Raw genomic sequence first — 26713 nt, forward strand, 5'->3', positions numbered from 1 at the left:
CCTCCAAGCACTCACACACCCTACTCTTCGAGACACTGGCTTCCTACTGCAGAGGCAGAGGCAGCTGGGCTGACAGTCTTCCCAATTAAAACCATCTCCTAATAATCTCTGCATATGGTGAACCTGACCATGGTTGTCTAGTCCCATGAAAAGTGCAAAGTGTTAGTCACTGAGTCATGTCCAAGTGTTTGCAACCCCACGGAAATGGGTAGCCATTCCCTTCTCCAGGGAATCTTCCCAACCCAGGAATCAAACTGGGGTCTCCTGAATTAAAGGCTGATTCTTTACCATCTGAGCCACCAGGGTAGCCCGTTTAGCCTTGAAAGCCTGCTCAAAAAATTTAGCCAATGCGCACTTTATAATTCTCAGTCCAGCAACGTTGGCTCAACGTGGGCTTTTTCCTAAGCCTTTTTTTTTAAAATCCCCGAAGACTATCTTGAAAAGTGGCGACACTTTCCACTTCGCACGGAAAACCGAAACAACCAAGGCACAAGGGTCAGTCTTCTCCGCCTCTCCCACCGCTATGCCCACACGATCTCATCGAATCCAGTCTCAGCCCAACCTCAGGCCTCGCTTGGTGCTGTTCCTACTGCAAAGAGCCTTTTCACCATCTCCTTGGCTGGACAACTCTTCGGCCGAGAGGTTGAGGTGGGGTGAAAGGTGGTCCCAGAACACATGCACCCTCTCGGAGCACAGCCTTCCCCTGCCCGCCACGTTCTCCCACGTCTTTCCTTACACGACGTTTGCTGGAATGGAAGCCCCAAGGACTCATAACATCACCTCATCAGTAGGAAGGCAGACAAAGCGGTGCACTGACATCCAGGAGCACTGAACTGTCCAAAGAAAGGACTCAGCTTGGCCCGAGCCGGGGCCCCTGCACCTTGGAAATTCACTGTTCAGAATCGGAAACTCAACTTTGGCGGCTAATCAGTTTCAGGCCTCCTGCAAGTCATTCGCCCTCACTGATTTCAGACGTCTGATAAGCAAAAACACCTACACCTATCTCAGAATGTTGCTCTGAGGATTGAACGGGTTAGGAAGGTACCCGCTGGGCAGCCTGTAACAGCTGCTCGAGAAACACTGGCGCTTCTCCCTGACGCATCGTCTAACTTCACTTTAGGAGTAACGGTGACATTGCCAACAAGAAAACAGAACTTTCAGAAATAAATAGAAAGAAGTGAGTGGGAGGGCACAAGGAAGACGTAACAGAATAGCACAAAAGAGAAAAAACACACCTCACAGGGCAGCAAAACCTCTAACACACCAGCAAACCGGCTTCGCTAAAAGAATGCTTTCCATTTGCAGAAGGTCTGCTTTTGTGGCTGGCCTGAAACCCTCTGCTTGATGGCATAACATGCAGCGTTGCTCTAAAAAGGTTTGGTGTCGTTATAGTCAAGCTGCTAAAAGTGCCCAAAGTCTCTTGGCTCAGAACAAATTCCTACAAGTGTCCTGAATCTGTTAACGACGCAAAGATGGTTTTGCATCAACGGAAAATACCGGCATTGCATATTCTGCCTTGAGGCTTACTCTCGAAATCACAACAGCCACGGTGTAAACATTTCTTTTTCTAAAACATACCTCAGAGGAAGCCAGCCAGCAGGGTGATATAATTTGAAACGAAAAACTGCCATTCAAACATGGACAACAGTCACATCTGACTTCACCACTGGGGTTTCTCATAGACTTCTCATGGAATGGAATTCTTGCCCCCGCCCCCAGCCACCCACAGACCTGCTCTCCCCACAATCCTCCCCATTTCAGTTACTGACTCTGCGTCCCCAGAACAGCTCCATCCTTCCAGCAGCTCAAGCCAAACCCCTCAGCATCCTCTGGGTCACCTCTCTCAGACACACCTCATATTCCATCTACCCCCCTCAGCTTCATCTTTTTAAGAAGGTCCTAAATCTACTCTCTGCTCCACTGACCCCACCTTGGTCCAAGCTCCCACCCCTCTCACCTGGCACATTGGTCCTGTCTCTCTGGCCCTGTCCCCTTCTTCACTCCTGCTGCCTGCTCCCAGTATCGCATCCAGAGGAATGTTAGCCGCTCGGTTGTGTTAGCTGCTTAGTCGTGTTCCACTCTTTGCAGCCCCACCGGCTGTAGCCCGCTAGGCTCCTCTGTCCATAGGATTCTCCAGGCAAGAAGACTGGAGTGGGTTTCCATGCCCTTCTTCAGGGGATCTTCCCCACTCAGGGATCAAACCTGGGTCTCCTGAGTTGCAGGTGGATTCTTTACCATCTGACCCACCAGCAAAGCCCACAGGGCATGACAACAAAAGTCAGAGCAAGGGCTTCCCCGGTGGCTCAGTGTCTGCCTGCCGATGCAGGAGACACAGGTTCAATCCCTAGTCAGGGAAGATCCCACATGCCTTGGAGCAACTAAGCCCAGGCGCCACAACTATTAAGCCTGTGCTCCAGAGTCTGGGAACTGCAATCACCGAGCCCATGCACCGCAACCACAGAAGCCTGAACGCTCTGGAGCCCGAGCTCCTCGACAAGAGCATAGATCCACCCTCTGCAGCAGAGAAAAGAAGATCCAGCCAAAAATAAATAAATAAAAATTTAAAAAGTCAGAGGAAGCTGCAATAATCACCTTCCAGAAGCCCCACAAGGGCCACTCGTGTGAAAAGTAAAACCCAAGCCCTTGCAGGGCCCGCAGGACGCCTGCTGTCCGACCCCATCGTACGCCAGGGACCACCCCCGCCCCACCCACCCTGCTCCCTCCGTCCCGGCCCTGCCTCTGACCCCATCGTGCACCAGGGACCCCACCCACCCTGCTCCTTCCGTCCCGGTGACCCTGCCCTCTGCGTAGACTTCCCTAGATGCACGTGTGTCTTCCCGCCTGGGCTCCGGCAGGTCTGTGCTCAGCCCCCTTCTTAGACAGCCTCTCTGCCGGCCTGTGCACAGATTCCAACGCTCCCAGCATCCCCTCTCCCCCTCTTTGGTTATTTTTCCCCAGACAGGTACCACTTTCTAACACTTTATGTAAGCGATTTATTCGGTTTTGCATGGAGTCTAAGCCCCCAGAACACGAGTTCCCTGTACATCTCACTTGGTACCCCAGCATCCAGCACACCCTAGACACTTGACTGAAAAACTGCTTCGGGGCTTCTGTTACATCAGCCAACTAAAGTCCGAGGAGACGGCAGGAAAAACAGGTTCCCGTTGACTTTGTCCCAAGTCTCTCTCTGTCCCATGACACTAGTTAGTTTTGAAATTTTTCAACACTTGGCAAGAAATATCATTGCTTCCACAATTTTTCTGGCCACTAATAACGACACCGTGTTTGAAGGACCTATACCTTCTATGTCACATATGGGCAAAGAAAAAAGTTAATACCACTCCTTGACCATCATCTTCCCACAAAGGAAGCTGGAAGTCAGTGACCGAACAGTGAGTCACACCCATGTTCACTGAACACACAGGGACCTACCTGTCTGTGTGTGGCTGAAGCTGGGCACGGCTGCGTTTTCCTAAGGAGGAGAGAGTTAAGGAAGGGGCTGTGTAGGGTGGAGGGTTCTATCAAAACCCCCAGGGATCAGCCTCCGTGGGAGACCCCACCACCTCCGGGGCTGAAGGGTGAAAGAAGCGTGTTGTCAGCAGTCTCAGCAAACGCTTGTCCTGTAGCCCCCAGCAGCAGGCAAGAGAGAGGCAGGGACACTGGGCTCGGGCAGGGTTAGTCCCCATCGAACGAGGTGGAGGAGCACCGGGCTTTGATTCACTTTGAGGCCTCAGGCAATCCACAGTTTCTCAGCAGCTCCGTGTCCCTAACTCCAGGATAAATATGATGCTTCCTCATTTAAACCTGCCAGGGACAAACTGAGGTGAGTTAGCTAATATATCCTTCCTGTCTCCTTCAGAGGATCTTCGTTCCCAACCTCCTAACTGTGGATTTTGTCCCCAGGCAATAATACAGCAGGATGGAAAGCAAGTCTGAGTCAGACTCCTCTGGAAATAAAATGCTAGACCCTTCCCTGATGAGCCATTTGAACTTGAACATCACTTGGGCTTAAACAGTACATCCAGCCTGCTGTGCCTCAGTGCCCCTTCTCCGTAAAAAGTGAAAACCAAGAAAGCACGACCTCACACGACTGCTGGGTGACCGCGTGAGAGCATGCGTGCAGAGCCCTCGGGACACTGTCTGGCATGGAGTAACCACTCGAACGCAAACGTAATCATCGCAATCATTACCATCATTATCATTCTCTGAATCATTTTTCATAAGCAGCCTAAGTGGGTCTGGTGAAAGGACAAACTTTCCTTGCGCATTCTCTAGAATTCTTCTGTCTTTAAAATGATTCTCTTCTGGAAAAGTAGAGTTGAAAATAACACACACGGTTGCCGTGATCCCACCAAACTTGTAGCTCTAATCGCTAATGAAACGCAAGTTGCTGAAAAGCAGGACCAAGCTCCGTAGGCTTGATTACAGCACAATAAATGCATACCAAGGAAAATGTTGGGAAAAGAAGACTTCGTTTCAGACCACTTTCTATGAAAAAAAGATAGAACTCATGTCAGTAAGGGAAATCTGTTTGTGAATGGCACCTAAAAAGATAAGTTATAAAATAAACAATTCCATGAATCATAAAATAACCAAGTGCTTCTCTGAGCTCAGGGGTCTGGTGCAAGCTTCCTGAAGCTCCCACGTGGCTTCCGCACCCCATCCCTCACCCGTGAGGTCTCCTGGCACTCAGGAATCTCCATCTGGGCAAGGACCAGGGACCCCAACAGCTGGCGAGGCACCTCGCAAATGAGATGCCCAATCACCCGTCTGCTTTGACGCATGATTGACCATACAGCCAATCAGATCAGAGAACCACTTCCACTCCAGGGGGCCACTTGGCCCCCAGCAATGGGCCAACAATCTTCCTCTGCCCTGTTCCCTAAGTCTCTCGATGGCTACCCATGATTATAAGAAACAGCCCTTCCTCAGATCCTCAGCTGCCTCCCTCTCTCCCTCCTATAAGGAAGCTGGTTAGTAGCTAACTCGTGTACAACTCTTTTTCGACCCCATGGACTGTAGCCCGCCAGGCTCCTCTGTCCATGGGATTTCCCAGGCGAGAATACTGGAGTGCGTTACCAGGGGATCTTCCCGACACAGGAACCAAACCCACATCTCCAGGACTGGCGGGGAGGCTCTTTACCCCTGAGCCACCAGGGAAGCCTTGTGAGGACCCTGTGGTTGTGCCCAACAGTTACTCAGATAACGCAGGGTAACCTTTCCATTTCCATACCCTTAATTGCCTCCACAGAGTCCCTCTTACAATGTAAGGCAACACTCGTGGATTTCAGGGATTAGAACAAGGACGTCTCTGGGGCCCACGTTCAGTCTGTCAGAGTCAGGCCCGTGTCACTGCCATCACCACGATGCTCGCCCCTCTGCCCACCATCGTCACCTTTCAGTGGAAACTGAGGCTCAAGGCTGCATGCCTCACCCGGGTTCCCCGTCTGGAATGGGGCTGAATTCAAACCTGATCTCGTAATTCCAAGCCCCACTTCTTTCAGCCAGCCCTGCTGCCTCCCCAGATAAGGCAATGTTTGCGATATTATTTTCTTTTCCAGGCTCTCACCGCCCTGTTAACAAGAAGCGTTTCAACTCTGCCCCAGTCATTATCACTGCTCCTCAGCCATAAATGCCAAGTGGAAATTTCCAGTTCTGTGCACCCTCGCTGGTGAGCCTGCCTCGAGCCTGGCACTTCCCTTTGGCCCAGCACAACCAACAGGGCGCGGAGGCAGCGATTCATTGCACAGACTCCACATAACCACCCTGGGAGAGATCGCCTCACAAGAGAGTGTGCGGGAGGAGGACTTCGCTGGTGGCCCAATGGTTAAGACTTCGCCTTCCAGCGCAGAGGGTGTGGGTTCGATCCCTGGTTGGGGAACGGACTACCAAAACCTAAAACGGAAGCAAGAGCATAATAAATTCAGTAAAACTCAAAGGAAGCAAAGAACGTGTATGGGCAAGGGAGCCGCCTCTCAGTTTTAAAGGAGGCGAGCAATCCAAGCTTGCTGAAGCTGAAGCCCCAGCACTTTGGCCCCCTGACGCGAAGAGCCGACTCACTGGAAAAGACCCTGATGCCGGGAAAGACTGAGGGCAGAGGGGCGAAAGCGGATGAGGTGGTTGGATAGCGTCAGACTCAATGGACATGAGCTTGAGCAAACTCCAGGAAATACTGAAGGACAGGGAAGCCTGGCATGCTGCAGCCCATGGGGTCGCAAAGAGTCGGACACGACTGAGCGACTGAACAACAGCAAGGAGACCTACACATACCAGGAACAGTCTCAAGTAAAATTTATAGCGAAGGACTTCCATTTCTATCCTCCAGGTTTGAAACAATCTATTTAGAAAATGCAGAAAACTGTCCCCTTGGTGACCATCCATGGTTCCTTCTCTCTTTCTCTTAAGTGAGAGAACTAGAGAGGGCTGAAAGTGAAAGTTGCTCAGTTGTGTCCGACTCTCGTGACCCCATGGACTATACAGTCCATGGATTCTCCAGGCCAGAATACTGGAGTGGGTAGCCTTTCTTTTCTCCAGGGGATCTTCCTGACCCGGGAATCAAACCCGGGTCTCCTGCATTGCAGGCGGATTCTTTACCAGCTGAGCTCTCAGGGAAGCCATCAGAGAGGGCTGAGGGGGTGGTATTTAAAGCCTCATGGCTGGTCCCCTGGTGCGCAGTGTGACTGCAGCTGGGTCATCAGGATATTCTAACACCGTGAAGCCTGGGATCTCCCATCCCCTCCTCTCACCCACACATCATGGAGGAGAGAACCTGATGCTGAATCACAGGCACTTTAACAATGGGAGAAAGTAAGAAGCCAAGCAAATCTCACCGCCAAGCTTATACCTTGCCTGTGTCTGTGTTCAATCTAATGTGAAAACGGCGGTGAAGAAAAAAAAAAATCAATGTTGCATTGCATCAGAATGCAACTGGTATAGTATCAGCAACCTACACGATTTTCCTGACTAAGAACTCATTGTCTCTGTCCCCAAAACTATAACACAGCAGCAAAACAGGGCTTGTGAAGGTCATGTGGAAGAATTCAAACCGCAGAGGTAAAGAATCCTCCTGCCAAAGCAGGAGACGCGAGAAGCTCGGGTTCGATCCCTGGGTCAGGAAGATGCCCTAGAGGAGGAAATGGCAACCCTCTCCAGTATTCTTGCCTGGAAAATTCCATGGACAGAGGAAGCTGGCGGGCTACAGTCCATGGGGTCACAAAGAGTTGGACACAACTGAGTGACTGAGCACACACACCCCTCCCAGGGATCCCTACTCCGTACTTTATATGACCACACAGTGTTTCCAGGCCGTTAAAGAGCCCTGGGCCCTCGTCCTGACTCTGATCGCTGACTCACTGTAGAACCTGGACCCATCATCTCTCAATTTCTCTGAATCTCAGAGTTTTCATCTGTACGGTGAAGAGGGCTGGTTAAGATGACCTCCAAGGGCTCCTCTAATTCCAACTCTAAAAGCTTCCAAAGATCCATTAACAAAATTCACCACTGGCTGACTTCTATCTGAAATTAGATTCTGATTGAGCTGGTGAGTAAAAAGAAGACAATGAAGCTGACGTCCGAGACTCTTTAACAACTAAAAGCTGGAGAACACAAGCAAGCTGGTGAGCAAACACAGTGAAATCCACATCAGGTCCCTCTGCTGGGAAAGCTACGAAGCCTGGAGGTCCTGAGAGTTTATCCGCAGGAGGGTCTTCATTCCTGCTGCCTCTTGCACTCAGAGCCCCCCAAGTACCAACTCGGAAGGGATGGGTGGAAGGGGCGGTTATTCTCGGGACTCAGATCCCACACGGACATCGTCACCAGGGCCCTTCTGGCCACTGAACACAACTTTCAGGGTCACCCTGATCCAAGGGTTCACTGGCCCCGGAGAAAGGGCATCACTTTGCTACTTTCCACCGAGAGGGGAGGCGACCTCTGTCCTCTCGAGAGCCCGGAAAGCAGCCACAGAAAAAAGAAAGCTGATTCAAAGAGCTGTTGAGCTCTCTCAGGACTTAGCTCCCTGAGCTGCTAGCTCCATGGAACAAATACACCAGCTTAAGTGGGAAAGCTCAGGGGGGAAAAAAAAGTGACAGGAAAATTGAGGACTTGCTATAAAACTCATCTTCAAAAAGCCATAATTATCACAATAGTGTGTCACCTAAGCATTATTTACAAACATCCTTCTGCACAATCCCCGTCTTTGAACCGCCCTCATCTAGAGACACCACTATTACTCAGGATAGCGTTTTAAATTAAGTAGTAAAACGAGGAGAAACCAGGATTTTTCAATCAAAACTCTGCCATGAATATAATTAAAACTGACACAGGGAAACAGGTATCAAAGAGAAGGAATCTGGCTTTTTACCTTCATGCTGGTAATTCCTACTCATCAGTTGTACAATTCAGCTTTCAAAGACTGTTTTGTGCATGACTCGTTGGATAACCCTCAAAACTGGAAGGGGAAGGCGGTGTATTAGAAATGGAAATTCTTGTATTTTGCTGAAGAGAAAAAGGAGACTTAAGGATATTGAAAGGTGAGCGCAGTTGAGTCACAATGAACCCAGATCGCCGAACTCCTTATTTCAAACACTCCTCCGGGACGCCACCCAGTAAGCCTCGTTGATTTCATTTCTGTGGTGAAACCTAAATAACTTTTATATCAAACGCTGTTATATATTTTGCCCGGGCTTCGCCTTTCAACTTCAGGGCCTCAGAACACTCTGATTTGAATCTGGGCAAAATGAAGTAAACAGCAAAAGACTTCCCTCATGGCTCAGCCAGTAAGGAGTCTGCCTGCAGGAGACCCGGGTTCGATCCCTGGGTTGGGAAGATCCCCTGGACAAGGAAATGGCACCCCACTCCAGGACTCTTGCCTGGAAAATCCCATAGACAGAGGAGCCTGACAGGCTACAATTCATGGGGTCTCAAAGAGTCAGACACGACTGAGTGACTTGACTTCAATTCAAAATGTATTTCCAACTGCCACGTAAATGGGATTTTTCTCTCCAAGTAGCCGCAGGTCCCTCGCAGTCCGTTGTCGTTCCTGCAGTCAGTCCGCCTCCTAACCCACTGTTACTTTGTATAAAGGACCACGCCTACCCTTCCAGTCAAGTTCTAATCACACCGAGGCACAAAAGCAGCAATCACCCCACTCTCCACTTCCAGGCCCTGGCCAGCAATCAAAAATCTGACTGTGGGTCTCTGTTCATTCTATTTCTGGGTGATACCATATCGCAAAACACCTCTCAGCCTCAGCCCTGTTGATCAATAGTCGTTTAAAAGTAAATTTGTCATGGAAGTGTATAAACATCTACATTCAATAGTGTTTGCCAAAGTAATGCATTTGCCCCGTGATTATAAATGATCAAATAAGTGAAACAACACAGCAGCAGCAAAAACTGCGCCAGTCTGATAGAGAACAGGCTTCTGGACACGGGGCGGGACTGGGGAGGAGGGGGGGTGGGGTGGACAGGGAGAGGAGCGTGGACACGTACACCCTGCCTAATGTGAGACCACCACCGCTGGGAGCTCACCATCTGACAGGGGAACTCAAACAGGGCCCTGTAACAGCCTAGAGGGGCGGGATGGGGAGGAGGGTGGGAGGGAGGTTCCAGCGGGAGGCGCCATGGGTGCACCTGCGGCTGATTCATGCTGATGTTTGGCAGAAACCACAGTATTGTAAAGCAGTTATCCTTCAGTTAAAAACATACATATTTTTCAAACTGTTCTAGTATGTGCTGAGGTGGTGGGTATGAGCCTGGCTTTATTTCTGCGATCTTCACTGTTACTAAATCTACTGAAATAAATGAAGCAGGGCTAGAACCCAGAGTGGAGCCGGGTAGGCAAATGCTCTGTCCCAGACATGGTCTGTCCCAACCCTCCTTTCTCACAGCCAGAATCCCCTCCCCCGAGCCAGCCACCCCAGTTTCCAGGACCAGCCCCACCCTCCGTGGAGACACCGGGGTGGTGTTGGTACAGCCCCCCGGGACCACCCCCTCCCAGCCCCTCCGAGTGCTGGCTCCGCTGTGACCTCCTGCCCCGGCTCCACTGCCTATACCTGAACCCTCTCTTGGTTCCTTAGCCCTCGGCTCTGAAGCTCACTGGACTCCTGGCTGCCTCTCTGTCTCTCAAGCCACCTGGACCTGCTGTCCCTACAACCATGTGACTCTGAAACGAAATCAACTCCAAATACTCATTGGAAGGACGGATGCTGAGACTGAAGCTCCACTACTGTGGCCACCTGATGCAAAGACCCGACTCACTGGAAAAGACCCTGATGCTGGAAAGATTGAAGCAGGAGGAGAAGGGGACGACAGAGGATGAGGTGGTTGGATGGCATCACTGACTCAATGGACATGAGTTTGAGCGAGCTCCGGGAGTTGGTGATGGATGGGGAGGCCTGGCTTGCTGCAGTCCATGGGGTCGCAAAGAGTCAGACATGACTGAGCGACTGAACAACAACCATGTACCCCAGTTCAGGGAGCCTGTCCTGAGATGCTGGAGACTCTAGAAATAGTCTCCAATTCTGTCTCCCTCAGCCTCCTATCGCAACCCCTGCCACGCCCTCCCCCTTACCTCCCACCCCCACCCCTGGTCCCAACCTCCTGCAGCTCCTCCAGTTTATCTGGAAGTGGACTTCCGCCCATGGCCCTCACCAGGCACTCCTTCCAGGCCGGGCCTGACTCTTAAGAAAAGATCAGCGGCTTCTTCTCAACCAACGCTCTGCACTTCAGACCTTGTTCCTGCTTAAGTGCCTCTGTCTGAGCCTAACTATCGACTCGTGGAGACAGAGCTCTTGAAGAATGTCCTCCTCCTCATCCTCGCTGTTTACCTGGGATCGGCCAGGGGCCTGCACACGGCCGTCTATTAATTGCCTGTAGACACCATGATGCAGCAGATTGCACTATTTTCACACAGAGACGAGGAACCTGGGATCCCATTTTAATAAGAAATGTGCTCAGGTTTGGCTGGCAAGACTGGGGCAAAAGCAGGACCAGATGAGGCTGACCTGGCCTCCTTCTTAACGTATGAATCCTATCTGGGGAAACCCTATGCTGGGTCAGTTACCGAGTGCAAGAGGACGGGGAGGCACTTTCTAAGCCACACGGGCTGCTCTGATGCCCCTTGGACACGAGCCCATTACTGAGGGGGGCTGGGGCTCCCCGGCGTCCGAGTCACCTGCGTGCCCCGTTCAGAAGCCGTCTCGAGCTCACTCCACCTCGCAGAGCAGGACAGGGTAGGCATTTGCTCAAATTCCCACTTGAGTACTTCTGATAAAACCAACTGTTTCAAATAAAACTGGAAGGGCTTTTGTACTTCGCACTGGTACCATCTAAGTTCTGGGTTTCAGGCTTAGTTGACTTAAGTGAAATCAGCAACAGAGCAGGAGAGGGCTGTCTGGGTGCTGATCCAAGCCCTAAGCTGCTTCCAAAGCGCTGCATGACTCTCAGAGACCGCGTTCCCAGGGGCTCCATGATGCAATCATCAGAGACGCTCCATCACAGCTCCCAGCTCTGGAAAGCTGAGCTGCATCCCTGTCCAGGGGGAGTATATGCCACCCTCTGAAACACACTTGAAGCTGTGGCCTCAATGAGCATCAAGTTGTCTGCTGGGGAAGAAGGCAATGTTATGGGTTGAACTGTGTCTCCAAAAAAGATGTCCAACGCCCGGGAGCTCAGAATGCAGCTGGACTGGGGAACAGGGCTGCTGCCTGTGTCATCAGCTAAGATGAGGTCACACTGCATTAGGGGGACCCCCTAATCTAATAGCACCAACGTGTTTAAGAGAAGAAACACGAGGAAAGAAGGCGATGTAACGACAGAGGAAGAAGAGATCAGTGATGTATCTATGAGCCAAGGTTGCTGGCAATAGCAGACGCTGGAAGAGGCAAGGAAAGATCCTTCTTTACAGGTTTCAGATGAAGCGTGGCCCTGCCCACACCTTCAACCTGGACTCCCAGCCCCCAGAAATTCGAGACAAGATTCTCTTGTGTGAAGCCACCCAGCGTGTATGACTTCGTTACAACAGCCCTAGGAAAGGAGAGCCCAGGGGAAACAAACAACTGGGGGATCACAAAGACCTCTTGACTGAGAAGCAGTACCAAGGAGGAAGGAGGAAATACAGACGGTCTCCAGCTGAGGGTGGTTCGATTTAGGATTTTTTGACTTTACAATGGAGTGAAAGCAATGCGCACTTGGGAGAAACCAAACTTTGGATTTTGGATTTGCTCTTTCCCCAAGCGAGCAATTCCCGGTCCGCTCTCATGGTGCCAGGCAGTGACGCTGAGCACGGCTGCACGTCAGCCACGCGACCAAGGGCAAGCAGTCACTCTGTACCCAGACAGCCATTCTGCTTTTCACTCTCAGTACAGCATTCAATAAATCACATGAGACAGTCAAAACTTTATTACAAAATAGGTTTTGTGTGGGGCTCCCCTGGTAGCTCAGATGGTAAAGAGTCTGCCGGCCATGCAGGAGACCCAGGTTCCATCCCTGGGTCAGGGAGATGCTCTGGAGAAGGGAGAGGCTCTGTGTGAAACGGTTTTGCCCAACGGTGGGCTCGTGGAAGTGTTCTGAGCATGTCTAAGGTGGGCGAGGCTGAGCTACGGTGTTCAGCAGGTTGGGTGTATTCAAACCACTTTTTACTATGATATTTCTGACGTACGATGGGTTGATTGGGATATAACCTGGCTGTACGTGTTTGTGACCAGGAACGCCTTTCATAGTGTGGCCGCCTACCTGGCTGAACTGGAGGGAGACAGACAAGGCCCTGCATCCCTGGAAGGAGCCTTCCTTCCCCTAAGAACCTAGACCATCTAACTCAGGCCCCGAGGAGGGGAAGGAGCAGGGAGGGGGGGAGCGACAGAAATGAAAGGTTTCATTCCTCCCCATTTGAGCCAAAGCCCTGCCTCCTGCATCCCGGCCCTCAGTCCCTTCCCTGCTCACATGCTTACAGAAGGACCCTAATGGGTGTTTTCACAGCCATGATCTGGTGCAATCTTCATACCACAGGGAAGGAGGGAAAGTATTATCACTCCCATTTTATATGCAAGGAAACTGAGGCTCACACAAGATCACAAATGCAATGACCACCCTGCAAAGAAGGTCAGTTAACAAAGCAAAAGGCATGGGAGTGGGCATGGGGAGTGGGGGTAGGAAAAAAGCTCTAAATTTCATCTTAAAAAAAAAAAAAAAGATGGGGTCAAACGAAAGTTCCAAAGGGAATCAGATCTGTTGACCTTGGAAAGTGGACCTTCATCTGTTTCAGTCGTTCAGACAGCGCTGCTGCGGACACGATCCGCTGATTCTTTGACCAGATTGGTCGAGGGTCTCTGAGGAGAAAGCCCAAGCACGTAAGAACCCTGGCCTTCTGTCTCATTCGGGGCTTCGCTGTCTTCAGAAGCGTCTGCGCAAGCAGAGGGCCCTTCCCCAACCATCACCCTGAGCAAGCCAGGCCTCAGGGAGTGAGAGGCTGGGGGACCACAGACCCGCGTCCAACAGCCCGTGATGACTGGACGGACCAGCCCCTTCCCCGAAGTATCACCCTGCACAAGCCAGGCCTCAGGGAGTGAGAGGCCGGGGGACCACAGACACGCGTCCAACAGCCCGTGATGACTGGACGGACCAGCCCCTTCCCCAAAGCATCACGGAACAAGAGCAGAGATGGCAGGGATGCAGCGGGCTGGCAGGCACCCCAGGAAACGAGAGGGTTATGCCACAAAGCACTGGGCAGAAGAACTGGGTGGAGAGCTCTGACTCCAATCAGCGGACTCTTCCATGTAGTATAATCCTCCCCCTCTGGAAAACACCCGTCACTGGTCACCGAGAAAACGTGCCTTTCCCACCCCCAAACCCGTGGCCAAGATGTCAGGCACAGAGACCTCAGGAGTCACCACTCACCACCCCGAGAAATTTCCTCTGCGAAGTGCCCTCGCTCCCCATCTTGTCAGCTTGAAAATATTAAACACCACTGAAGGAAATTTAAGGTTTCTTTTTCAGATTTAAATGTCTACTTATTTCAAAATGAATTAGTAGTTCTCTGGGTTTCATAATGTTTAATTCATTAATGATAACTACAGCTCGAGAATTTGAAAGGGAAATTGCTTTCAGGATAAAATTAAATGTGAAACGCTGAGCGATGATTCACGGCTGTTCCTATCTAAATTACTAATCCATGTGACAGACCTGGTTGGCAGCACAAAAAAGCAATACTCTTTTCCCCCACTGCCTCAGAGACTTTGCCCAATTGTTTTGCAAACCGTCTAAACCCAAGTCCTAAATAATCCCCTGCCAGCAGCCTCCATTTCATTGCAGAATCTAGTTCTTAACATCTCTATTGCCTCAGAGAGGTTCAGGAGGGACTAATACTTCGGTGCCTCAGAAAAAAGAGTTTTCTCCACATTCGAGTCTAGATGTACAGTCCGATGAATTTCCAAGGCAACTCATTTTAAATTTAAGGCAAATATCCAGGTGGTATCTGTCCTCCTGAAAGAAACCTCCATAAAATTCTAAAAATGAGAGCTTTCTTTTAGTTTGCAAGGAAGGCTGGCCAGCTGAGAGTCAGTTACATATACCCCTGCTGGAACAACTGGGAGCTGGAACAAACCCTGTGGTCCAAAAGACAAGATAATATGAAGTTTCCAAAGCTTCCTGCAGCCCAGGTTACGCTGCCTCCTAGAACGTCACCTAGGTCTGCTCCTGCGCCAGCACCAGGGTTCACACCCTGACCAGGGTGGAGAAGCAGGGATGCTTCTGACCATGTGCCCCCAAAGGAACTCAGAGACCAAGGTCCCACAGGGCACATCTCCCTGGGAACTGCGGTCCAGACCACCCTGAAAGCCCAAAAACTGGATTCCCCCATCTCCAATCTCCCCCTCACTCCCCCCCACCCTGCATGCTGGTCCTCAGTGGCAAGTCAGACCCCAGGCAGCCCTCGGGAGTGCTCCTCCACGCCAAAGCTTTAATATGATGCTGCCTTAACCCTGGGGACAATCCACGGAAGGCGCCCTCAGGGTCCCCATACTGCAGGACAAGGCGAGTCAGCAGACATGCAATGCACTTGCCCAAGTTACAGGCCAAGAACATAGCAGAGCCAGGACACACACCACACTTTCTGCCCCGTTGCCCATGCTGTGGACTCTCTGATCACGCCACCCTCAGCTTTGAATATCCGACTTACTCCTTACGACCGGGCAGTAGGCCCACATGCCTGCCGAGGTCTGCAGGCCCTCGGGCGGCTTGGTTCACTTCCAGCTTCTCCATCTTCCCCACACTCTGGCTTCTCCAGACTACGAACCTGTTGTTCTCCACCTCTCCTCCCAGGAGGGCTCCCGAGACCCCCTTGGGTATCCCTCCCCTCCCCCACTTTCTGCTCCTGCAGTGCTACGTTCATTCCCGTCGTCAACCACTCACGGCTTACTGTTGACACTGGGGCTTCCCTGGTGGCTCAGCTGGGAAAGAATCCGCCTGCAATGCGGGAGACCTGGGTTCGATCCCTTGTTGGGAAGATGCCCTGGAGAAGCGAAAGGCTCCCCACTCCAGTATTCTGGCCTGGAGAATCCCATGGACTGTACAGTCAATGGGGTCACAGAGTCGGACACGACTGAGCAACTCCACTCTCACTGACACTGAGGGCACGTGTGGGTCTCCCCGTCAAATCCACGAACTGCTTCTCCAGGGCAGCGGCTCTGGCTCTTCCATGACCGGCCCCCGCACCCACAGCAGGGCCGCAGAGAGGCAGTCCCTAACCTTTACAACTGACGAATGTGCCATGACAAACGTGTTCAAAGCCAAAGCAGACCACAGACCCAGGGGCTTGTGCCACATTGACTCAGGACCCTTACAAGTGGAGAGGAAGAGACGGGCAAGGGGTTTTGTGCACTTTTTCAAAGCTCTGACTGTCAGGGAGCTTTTTTTCTCCATCAAGCATTCAAACATGGCAACCACGTGCTGGAGAGAACACCTAGCTGTCTGCTCACTAGCTAATGGGTTTATGAAGCAAGCCTGTTTCCGATTTTAAATCAGCAAGGGATAATCTTTAGAGGGGGAACTCAAGAGTCACCCATGTGTTACAAAAGCAAAGAGATGACAAACAATCCCAGCTCCAACTGGCTTTTATTGTTGCTTCCTGGCAGCAGAAGCGAGGGCAAAGAGATACTTGGAAGCAAGAGGTTTTGTAGCTGTCGGCGTTTTTCATTTTAAGGAGAGAGTGTGTCCACTCCCCACAGCTCTTCTGTCGACCCTTCTGCAGGGATGAGTTCATGCAAAGCAGCCGGGACTCCCCACAGCACCAGTCCCGACCATTCAGGTCGGGACTTGGCTCAAATAAACCCTGATGCCACTGACATACAAAAATAACAAAAAAAATAACAATAAAAAAACAAAAAAAATTAAAAAAAAACAAAAATAACAATTGCAACTCATGGTAATCGCTTAAATTATAAGATAATGTTCCTAAATGTTCCTCAACCCCTTAGAATAGTTGCGAATGTCCAGTGAATGCGATTTCTCTGCTGCTGCTGCTGCTGCTGCTGCTAAGTCGCTTCAGTCATGTCTGACTGTGTGTGACCCCATAGACGGCAGCCCACCAGGCTCCCCCATCCCTGGGATTCTCCAGGCAAGAACACTGGAGTGGGTTGCCATTTCCTTCTCCAATGCATGAAAGTGAAAAGGGAAAGTGAAGTCGCTCAGTCGTGCCCGACTCTTAGTGACCCCCTGGACTGGAGCCCACCAGGCTCCTCCATCCATGGGAATTTCCAGGCAAGAGGACTGGAGTGGGGTGCCATTGCCTTCTCCGGTGATTTCTCCTAGGTACTGTGAAAACACACAAAAATACACTCTATTGTTATGTAAATTTAACCTTCAGGTCATACCCTAGCTAAAACAAACACTACATTAAATCATTTTCCCTCACCTACTCAGAACTTAACGAGCCCCTGGGGGGCATTCTGGATGCCCCGGGCTCTCTTTCATAAACTCTTCCAAGGAGACTCCTGGTAACAGGATCACGCGCCATGCTGGGTGTCCTTTCCCTCCACCTCACCTGCAGCCGGCACAGGCCCTCAGAGTAAGCTCCTGACCCTAGAGGTTGGCCTTCACCCAAGTGTTGCCTTCGGTTCACAGCAACTATCTTTGCTATGTTCAGGGGTGTTGCTCCCAGGGAGAAGCATTTGCCAAATATTTTCTAACTTGTCTCTTTTCTTCCCCGTTTATTCAATGTCTCGAGAGCAGCCATGCCTGCTCGTGTCAGCTTGGAGACCTCAGGACAGAGGGCAGTCCAGCCCAGACACCCTTAGCTGACCCTGCAGGGCACCCACTGCCCTGGGCATCCAGAGAGGCCACCTCAGGTGACCAGGATAAGCATGGGCTTTAGAAGCATCTTCCAAGTTGTCTGCTAAATGGATGAGATGCATGCAGCGTATTTTGCCTTGCGGTTACGCAGAGGAACGGTGCGGGGCAGGACAGTCAGGACCAGGCGCTCCGGGCGGCTCCACAGAAAGGGCACGCAGCCCTCTTCCCAAGGGACTGAAAAGCAGGCAGAGTTGCCCATTCTTGAGTTTCTTAGGGTTCCCACTTTAATGATTAAACAGAAAAACTGAAAAGCATCCATTGTTCATAAAAACAACCTTTCATAAGCATGTCAGGTTCTCAGAAAAGGTTTTTAGAACATTCTAACATCTTGGTTTTCTTTGGAAGGAATGATGCTAAAGCTGAAACTCCAGTACTTTGGCCACCTCATGTGAAGAGTTGATTCAATGGAAAAGACTCTGATGCTGGGAGGGATTGGGGGCAGGAGGAGAAGGGGACGACAGAGGATGAGATGGCTGGATGGCATCACTGACTCAATGGACGTGAGACTAAGTGTTCGAACTCCGGGAGTTGGTGATGGACAGGGAGGCCTGGCGTGCTGCAATTCATGGGGTCACAAAGAGTTGGACACGACTGAGCGACTGAACTGAACATCTTGGTTAAGCTTGTGTGTTCTAGGAATATTCTAAGTTCTCCATTTCTTTGTAGGAAGGACTAGTTCAAGGAACTCCAGTCTTAACCATTTCCATCACCACAAAATTCTAATGAGGGAAATCCACAGAAACGCGAAATTTCTCTCAAATTTTCAACTGCTAACAATACAAGGAACCATGAAATAAAGACAAAACGGGAATGTGTATAAGCAGAAGCACCTTTGGACAGGAAGCCACGACAGCAGTCGTGTAACTGGGCTTCATGGAAAGCATCTGTGTTCCGTGATACAGACTTACACGCTGAGCTTGTGCCTTCTCAGTTCAACTCAGGAGGGAAAAGGTGGGCACGTTCGCCAGCTCGAGTCCAGCATCGCCATCTGTCCTTCCTACCACATCCTTCCACCCCTCTCAAGCCTGTCCTGGAAAGAAAGAACTGAAAATACGGAAATAGCACCTTACTGGACCCGCAGCTAACACGAGTCCCCTGCTTTCAGGATTATACAGCTGGGGTGGGGTGGGGTGTAGACAGCACAGCAGGAAGCCTTCAGTGGCCAGACTTCACTGCAGCTGCAGCGTGGCCTGTGCACTCCAAACAAGCTTTACCGATCACAGCCTCTGAGGATGGGATTTATTCTTGCAAACACACACAAGCAACGGCAGTTTAAAAAGTCTTCCTGTCCACGTCTGCTCACCTCCCACAGAGCCCGTCTCCACCAAGTGCTCTCACCTGCTCTGGTCTCTTCTACCCAAGGATGAGAACAAACCCCCTCCTCAACCCAGCTGTTCCTTACCCCCGCTTCTTCACCACTGGCGCGGCCCCTTCACACCCCTGCCGTCCCCCCAAAGTCGCGCCCGTGTGTCTCCTCAGAGCCACTGCCTGGAGATCCTGCTTCAGGACATCACTCATCTCTCCTTTCTTTCAAGGATGTGGAGAGAAGAAGACTTCTTTTAAGTTTAACCAAGAAATGGAAAGGATCAAAGTCCTATCTTCCCATCAGAAAGTTTGCAGGCCTCACTTACTCAGTTCCAAGAGAGAAACAAGTCAGGCCAAAGTAAGGGACCAGCTCCACCCCAGGAAAAGGCTCAGCTGGAACTGAGCACCCCCCACCTTTCTGGATCCTTTCTGGATCTGCCTTGCTTTGAAGCTCCCCTTACTCCTCCACCACCCATCCTCAAGTCTCAGCAGAGCCTGTACCAGCCCGACCACATTACTCCCTGCATCCTCTTTCTCACCTTCCCTCCGTCTGACCCCTCCACTCTCCTCCCACAAGCCCTGCACCTGCTTCTCAGAGGGGTTGGTAGAAGCCTGAATCACAGGGTTAGCTACTACACCCTTATGGAGGTGAATGTGTAACCCTACCCAAGGGCACTCACGTTTTAGCAAAGGATTTTGTGGCTCAGCTGGTAAAGAATCTGCCTGCAATGCAGGAGACCTGGGTTTGATCCCTGAGTTGGGAAGATTCCCTGGAGAAGGGAAAGGCTACCCACTCCAGTTTTCTGGCCTGGAGAATTCCATGGACTGTATAGTCTGTGGGGTCACAAAGAGAGACGACTGAGCAAATTTCACTTTCATGGGCATAAAACCCACAAGGAACAAACAACTAATTTATACTGATTGTCAGTCTCAAACACATCATTAAATTTCTCTGCCCGCTTCTGATTCCTCCCTCGGCCTTGTTGGGAGAATGGGTGAGCTAACACGTCCATAACACTGAGAGCAGCACCCAGCACCTTACGTGGGTCATGCACTGGGTTATCAGTATGAACCTGCACAGAAGCGCCCCCGAGAGATGAGAACGCGGAGTGACCTGCTGGGATCACAAGGCTGATCACAAGGAGCGGAGCAGGGATACAGCTCCGAGTCCACAGGAACCAGCTCATGCCGTCTTCTCCACACCACAAGGAATGAATCTCTAATGGTAAACCAAGGCCAGCAGGCGGCGGGGCGAGAGTGCGCCCGTTGGGGGTCTGTGGTACTCCGACAGCAGAAGGTCAGAAGGAAGGGCTGGACGGCCGGAGCAGGCATCAGGTGATTCCTGCAGCGCGGCCTGAGCCGCACAGGCTGAATGTCCCATCGGGGCTCATTCACGCCGTCTCTGAATCACAGTGACCTCAGGCTATTAACTCACCCCATGTAGACCCAGATTCTCCTGAGTATAAAATGGAAACCGTTTACTCGGGAGGGCGTAAGCCCCTTTCACCGTGAAGTGTTCGTGGCAAAAGGCAAAAGTTTTCATGAGGGAGCTTCCAGAAAAGGTCTTGAGGTCAGGAGGGCAGCAAATCAGTTGGTGTCCCCCGACATTCAGAAGGGGGATTCATAGAACAGCATGCTAGATATGAACATTTATTTAAAAAAAAAACTTAATACCAGAGCCAAGAAATATTGCTAATGACCTTGATACATATGGTTAACATTTCTGAATGAATTCTGAGCAGTCTGACTTTTAATCGCCAAAACACTGCTGAAAACCTACTCATTTCCATCATATGTTACAAATCCATAATCAGGCCTCCTTTCTCTCTAGCTTGTCCTACGTCGGGAAAGCATTGACTATTCCACCAGAGGAGACTTCCCTCGAAATAACCTCAGTATCCTCAACTGTCACATAATTCAGCAGCTACTCACTGCACTATAAGCCTGGGATGAATTTCTGGTATAGAAACAAAATGGCAATAATAAGATAAATTCTATCATAATAAGATAAATTATAATTCTATCCTGACCAGAGCACAGGGTAACTGAAATGAAAACTAGATTTTTAGCATTTCATATTTAATATTATGTCCATTGAAGATGCTTGTTTTCAGTATATTTTGCTTCTAATAGCAGTTATTTTTTCTTTTTTTAGATTTTTTTTTTATGTGGACCATTTTTAAGGTTTCTATTGAATTTGTTACAATATTGCTTCTGTTTCATGTTTCGGGTTTTTTGGCATGTGGGATTTTTACTTCCCTGACCAGGGATTGAGCTGCCTGCATTGGAAGGCAAAGTCTTAACCTGGGAGACTTAAATACACTGGACCAGCAGGAAGTCCCGGCAGCAATTGCTTTTTATTTGTACTTTTCAATACTGTGAAGTTTTGCAAGATCAGTGTATTATCATGCACTGGCACACTGATGCTACTGGCTGAGTTTCCATTCTGTTACTTGATACACAGCTTTGAGCAAGATGCTAAATCTCTCTGTGCCTCAGTTTGGTCATCCAAAAAATGGGGACAAAACCTGCTCCTATATTACTGTGAGGATCACACTGGGTGACTTGAGTTTGACAAGACACTAGATTTAGTGACTGCCAAGTACACAGTCAGAGCACCTGACCTGCCTCCTGAGAAACCTGTGTGCAGGTCAAGAAGCAAGAGTTAGACCTGGACATGGAACAACAGACTGCTTCCAAACAGGGAAAGGAGTAGTCAAGGCTGTATATTGTCACCCTGATTATTTAACTTCTATGCAGAGTACATCATGAGAAACGCTGGGCTGGAAGAAGCACAAGCTGGAATCAAGATTGCGGGGAGAAATATCAATCACCTCAGATATGCAGATGACACCACGCTTATGGCAGAAAGTGAAGAGGAACTAAAGAGCCTCTTGGTGAAAGTGAAAGAGGAGAGTGAAAAAGTTGGCTTAAAACTCAACATTCAGAAAACTAAGATCATGGCATCCGGTCCCATCATTTCATGGCAAATAGATGGGGAAACAGTGGAAACAGTGGCTGACTTTGTTTTTCTGGGCTCCAAAAGCACTGCAGATGGTGACTGCAGCCATGAAATTAAAAGACGCTTACTCCTTGGAAGAAAAACTATGACCAACCTAGACAGTATATTAAAAAGCAGAGAGATTACTTTGCCAACAAAGGTCCGTCTAGTCAAAGCTATGGTTTTTCCAGTAGTCATGTATGGATGTGAGAGTTGGACTATAAAAAAAGCTGAGCACCAAAGAACTGATGCTTTTGAACCGTGGTATTGGAGAAGATTCTTGAGAGTCCCTTGGATTGCAAGGAGATCCAACCAGTCCATCCTAAAGGAAATCAGTCCAAATTCATTGGAAGGACTGATTCTGAAGCTGAAACTCCAATACTTTGGCCACCTGATGCAAAGAACTGACTCATCTGAAAAGACCCTGATGCTGGGAAAGACTGAAGTCGAGAGGAGAAGGGGACGAAAGAGGATGAGATGGTTGGATGGCATCACTGACTCAATGGACATGAGTTTGAGTGAACTCCGGGAGTTGGTGATGGACAGGGAGGCCTGGTGTGCTGCAGTCCATGGAGCTGCAAAGAGTCGGACAGGACTGAGCGACTGAATTTAACTGAAGTACATAGTAGCAATTTTTTCACTTATAAAAGCACAAATCCAATTCAAAGATATTTATTTACCCAAAATTTTGCAATCTCCATACTTAAAGACTGGCAGGCCTTAGCTCTCACAGCACTGGGGCCAGCACCCCCACTCGCTCCTCCTCTTCCAACATACTAAACTCTCACTATTCAGAAGTGAGTTATGCGCATCAGCCCACTGAACATTCTCTGAAGGAGTAAAAATGCTTTCTCCATAACCCAGAGAAAGTGGGCTTGTTTTCTGAGAAAATGAAATAGGCCAGAGCCTGAACCAGCAGATTCCAGTTAATCAGTACTACCTGCTAGGAGTTTTTTGAGACTGATGGAGCCAAGATTCTATTAGTAAACAAACCTCAGGAAAGGAAAATTAAAGCTGCTTTACTCCTCAAAGTATTTTCCTAATCTATCTTAATAAGCATAGTTTCATTCTGTTTATTCACAACCATTTTTCATACCATACTAAATGAATTTTGTCTGATTAAGTTAATTTTAGAAATATAAATATGAATTTCATGCTTCTACTACTATTTGCACGCACTTGGGCTCTAAGTCTATTTTGTTCCCTGAAAACCTAACTCAACATCTTACCTTAAACCCAAAGGGAAAACCCCTGGGTTGAACAAAAAGTTCGTGGCAATGTGCCCTGAGACTGTCCTTGCAGCCACAACATAACAGCACATCAGGAGAAGACTCTATCAAGACAGTCACCACGTCTTTCCAACAGTAGACAAGTATAAACGAAGTCAAAGGTAGTAACCGACACGTTACACTTCTGAGTGCAGACACAAGATGGGCTGCCAAGATGCAGTGTCCCCAAAGAGGGCACTGCCCTTAATCAACCAGCGTCCATGAAGACATCCAAAAGGGCACGGGAAATACAGAAAAAGTTAGATCTCTGCAATCCCTAAGGAGACTGAGAACTAGTTAAAGGCGTAACAGTTCACACTCATATTTACTGGTCAAAAAAAGAGTAAGTTAGGTCATCAGAATGCAAAGAAGAATAAGGTGGACCCAGCCCTCAGAGAGCCCGCAGCTGGCCATGCCCAGGACCTGCACTAGGTCTGACAGACACAGAAGGCAGTAAAGGTCATTTTTAGGGGCCATGACCAAGGCTTCCAGGGGTGCAGTCAGTAAAGAACCCACCTGCCAATGCAAGAGAGGCAAGAGACACGAGTTCGATCTCTGGATTGGGAAGATGCCCTGGAGAAGGAAATGGCAACTCACTCCAGTGCTCTTGCCTGGAGAATCCCATGGACCAAAGAGCCTGGAGACCTACCGTCCATGGGGCCACAAAGAGTCAGACACGACTGAGCACACAGACTTAAATAATAACTGGGGATTCAGTGAAGGGATCTGAGCAGGGAACTAAAGGTAGAGTTATAGTTTGAATGACAGGGTGGAGTAGAATAGAGGAACAGAAAGTGTGTGCGCGCAGCTGTGTCCGACTCCTCGTGGCCCCAGGGACGGCAGCCCACCAGGCTCCTCTGTCCCTGGGATTCTCCAGGCAAGAATACTGGAGTGGGCTGCCATTTCCTTCTCCAGAGGATCATCCCGCGTCTCTGGCATCTCCTGCGTTGGCAAGTGGGTTCTTTACCACTAGTGCCACCTGGGAAGCCCAGAAGAATAGAACAGAAGGACAGGATTGAACACAAGAGCAAGCAGGTTGGCTGGCCACAAGCCAGGGGTTGGTGAGGTTCCCAACCGGGGCAGTGGTAAAGAATCCACCTGCCAACGCAGGATCCCTGTGTTGGAAAGATCCCCTGGAGGAGGAAATGGCAACCCACTCCAGGATTCTTGCCCAGAAAATCCCATGGACAGAAGCCTGGTGGGCTACAGTCCATGGGGTCCCAGAGGGTCAGACGCGACTGAGCACACACGCATGCTGGCCAGAGTGACCCGGCTCAGATGAGGAAAGGGTCTTCCAACCAGGTTCCCCGTATTCCAGGCAGGGTCCCATAGATAGCAACCCTCATGCACAGTCTGTAAAACATTTTAAATCTAGAGGAGATCGTAACCAGTCTGGGAGTAACACACAGAAACCAAGCTGTGTGACGACCTGAAGTCCTGCACTGCAGGCGGATGCTTTACCACCGAGCCACCAGGGAAGCGCCAACATGGAGTCACAAACCACTTCCGTTTTCAACACATTCAAGCGCCCTCTGCTCAGGAAACGTTTCCCTTGTTCCCACCACTCTTTTGACCTCTGTCCTCTCGCAGCCAGCCCTCGAGAGGGTCTCTCTCCCACTGGCGACACGGTTCAGCCTCAGACTCGTGATGACCACGCGGATGTGGGTTACCCTCCAAGTGGCGGGTCTGACCTCGCTGCTAAATTTCCAAAGTGGACTCCTGATGTGTCCCACGTCGGTGCTTCCCCTGCAGTTTGACATTTGTTACCACCCTTCTTCACCCAGGACCTCAGACTTGAGAACCTGTTTCCCTCTCACCCCTCATTCAATCGGTCTTTGAAATCCCACTGGTTCTGGCTCTGGAACGCCTCCCGTGCTCATGCGCAGCCCCCACTCCCGCGGCCCCTCTCCTGGAGTCCATCTCCCCGCCTGTGCTCTGGCCCCCACTGGCCTCCCCACCTTCGTCCTCCCACCAATCCACACTCATTGCAGCCAGATTAAGCTTCTGAGAGCACAACTCCACACCTCGTCCTCCCCGGCCCCCACGTCATCAGTGGCTTCCTGCCAAATAAATTCCAAAGCCGCTCTCCACCAACCACTCTCATCCTCCCCCCTACAAGTCCTGCTTACTCCATACTTCAGTCAGAAAGCATCTTTTGTTGTCCAGAAGAGAAGATCCACCCTCCCTCACACCTTGTTCCTGCAGAAACAGCACTGCACCTGCCCGCCTGTCCAGACGACTACCCACCTTTCCAGGGACGGTTAAATGCCACTTCTTCCAGGAAGCCATTCTCTAGCAGGAAGCCATCTGCCCCCTCTGAATTCCAAGGCCACTTCATCCAGTTATCACCTGGCATTTGAGCCCCGTGCGTACACACTGCTCTTCCTCCTACAGAGGCAACCTCCTATACGTGTGTGTTAGTCACTCAGTCGCGTCCGACTCTTTGCGACCTTAGGGAAACCTCCTATACGTGTGTGTTAGTCACTCAGTCGCGTCCGACTCTTTGTGACCTTAGGGAAACCTCCTATACGTGTGTGTTAGTCACTCAGTCGCGTCCGACTCTTTGTGACCTTAGGGACTGCAGCCCATCAGGCTCCTCTGTCCATGGGATTCTCCAGGCAGGAATACTGAAGTGGGCTGCCATGTCCTTCTCTGGGATCTTCCCAACCCAGGAATCGAACCTGTGTCTCTTATGTCTCCTGCATTGGCAGGTGGGTTCTTCACTGTCGGAGCCATCAGGGAAGCCCCATCTCCTATATGAAAATAATCAACAATGCACTAAATTAGCACTTTCTTACCAGGAAGTATTTGTGCCAAGAGCTATGGAGACACAAGACCATCAGCTGACAGCTTAGCAAAGAGATGATGCTCAACCCATGCAAAAAATAATGCAATAACATCAATAACTCTTTTTAATTATCATATACAGATGTTAGTTGAAGTCATAAAAATACAGGACATCTCAGAGAAAGTGAGTCATCTTAACAGAATGGAAAGTCTGCAGCAGCACGCCGCAGTGGCTTACAGCATAAACCCTGGAGCCACTGATGGCGGGGTTCTAATCCCAGCTCTGGCGCTGACTCCTCTCGTGACCCTGGGTAAATCACTTAGCCTTTCTGCGCCCCAATTTCTTGAAAATGGAGAAATTAAATTAGAGATATTAATAGTAGCTTCCCCTTAAGACTACTGTAATAATGATGCCCATACTGTATGCAAAACACTTAGGAGCCCAGCACAGAATTAGTGCCAGCTGTATCAGCTTGTGGTTCAGTCGCCCAGTCGTGTCCAACTCTTTGCAACCACATGGACTGCAGCACGCCAGGCCTCCCTGTCCTTCAGCATCTCCGGGAGTTTGCCCAAGTTCATGTTCACTGCCTCTCATCCTCTGGGCCCTCTTCTCCTGCCCTCAATCTTTCCCAGCATCAGCGACTTTTCCAATGAGTCGTCTATTGGCGTCAGATGACCAAAACACTGTATTAGCTACTCTTAGTCTTATTATTGTGAAAATGTTTTATATATAAGGGATGAAAAACAGAAGAATCAAAAATATTTGGTTCTTAAGATTTTTTCTAGAAAAAAGAGAGACTTTACCATCTTAAAGTCATCAAGCCAAATCTGCTCTGTCTGCTGAGTGGGAGTGTTTGCTTGACAGGACAGGTGACCTTCACCGGGGTGGCTCTTTGTACAGTGGACCGAACACTGCGAACAGGGCAGGCTCGGAGACCACTGACTCCAAACAAAGGCTTCAGCCAACGAAGGGCTCACCCACAATCTGCCGTTGTGTCCTGCAAACAAGC

At 50.1% G+C, this 26713-nt stretch overlaps 1 protein-coding gene across 7 annotated transcripts in view; it reads right to left on the minus strand.

The window, feature by feature from the left end:
* Positions 1-26713, minus strand: part of RNF152 (ring finger protein 152) — a 122569-nt gene that overhangs the window by 37225 nt on the left and 58631 nt on the right. The window contains exon 1 of one of the 7 annotated variants that reach the window (XM_086373686.1): positions 3433-6014. The exons of the other annotated variants lie outside the window; for them this stretch is intronic. The gene's annotated coding sequence lies outside the window, so the exon portion shown is untranslated. Of the gene's footprint in view, positions 1-3432; positions 6015-26713 lie in introns of those variants that run through there. 7 annotated transcript variants of the gene reach the window in all.

This window comes from Bos grunniens, chromosome 24 (genome assembly GCF_055505025.1).
Source record: "Bos grunniens cultivar Pamir isolate PY7600 chromosome 24, Bosgru_T2T1.0, whole genome shotgun sequence".
Lineage (NCBI taxonomy): Eukaryota > Metazoa > Chordata > Mammalia > Artiodactyla > Bovidae > Bos > Bos grunniens.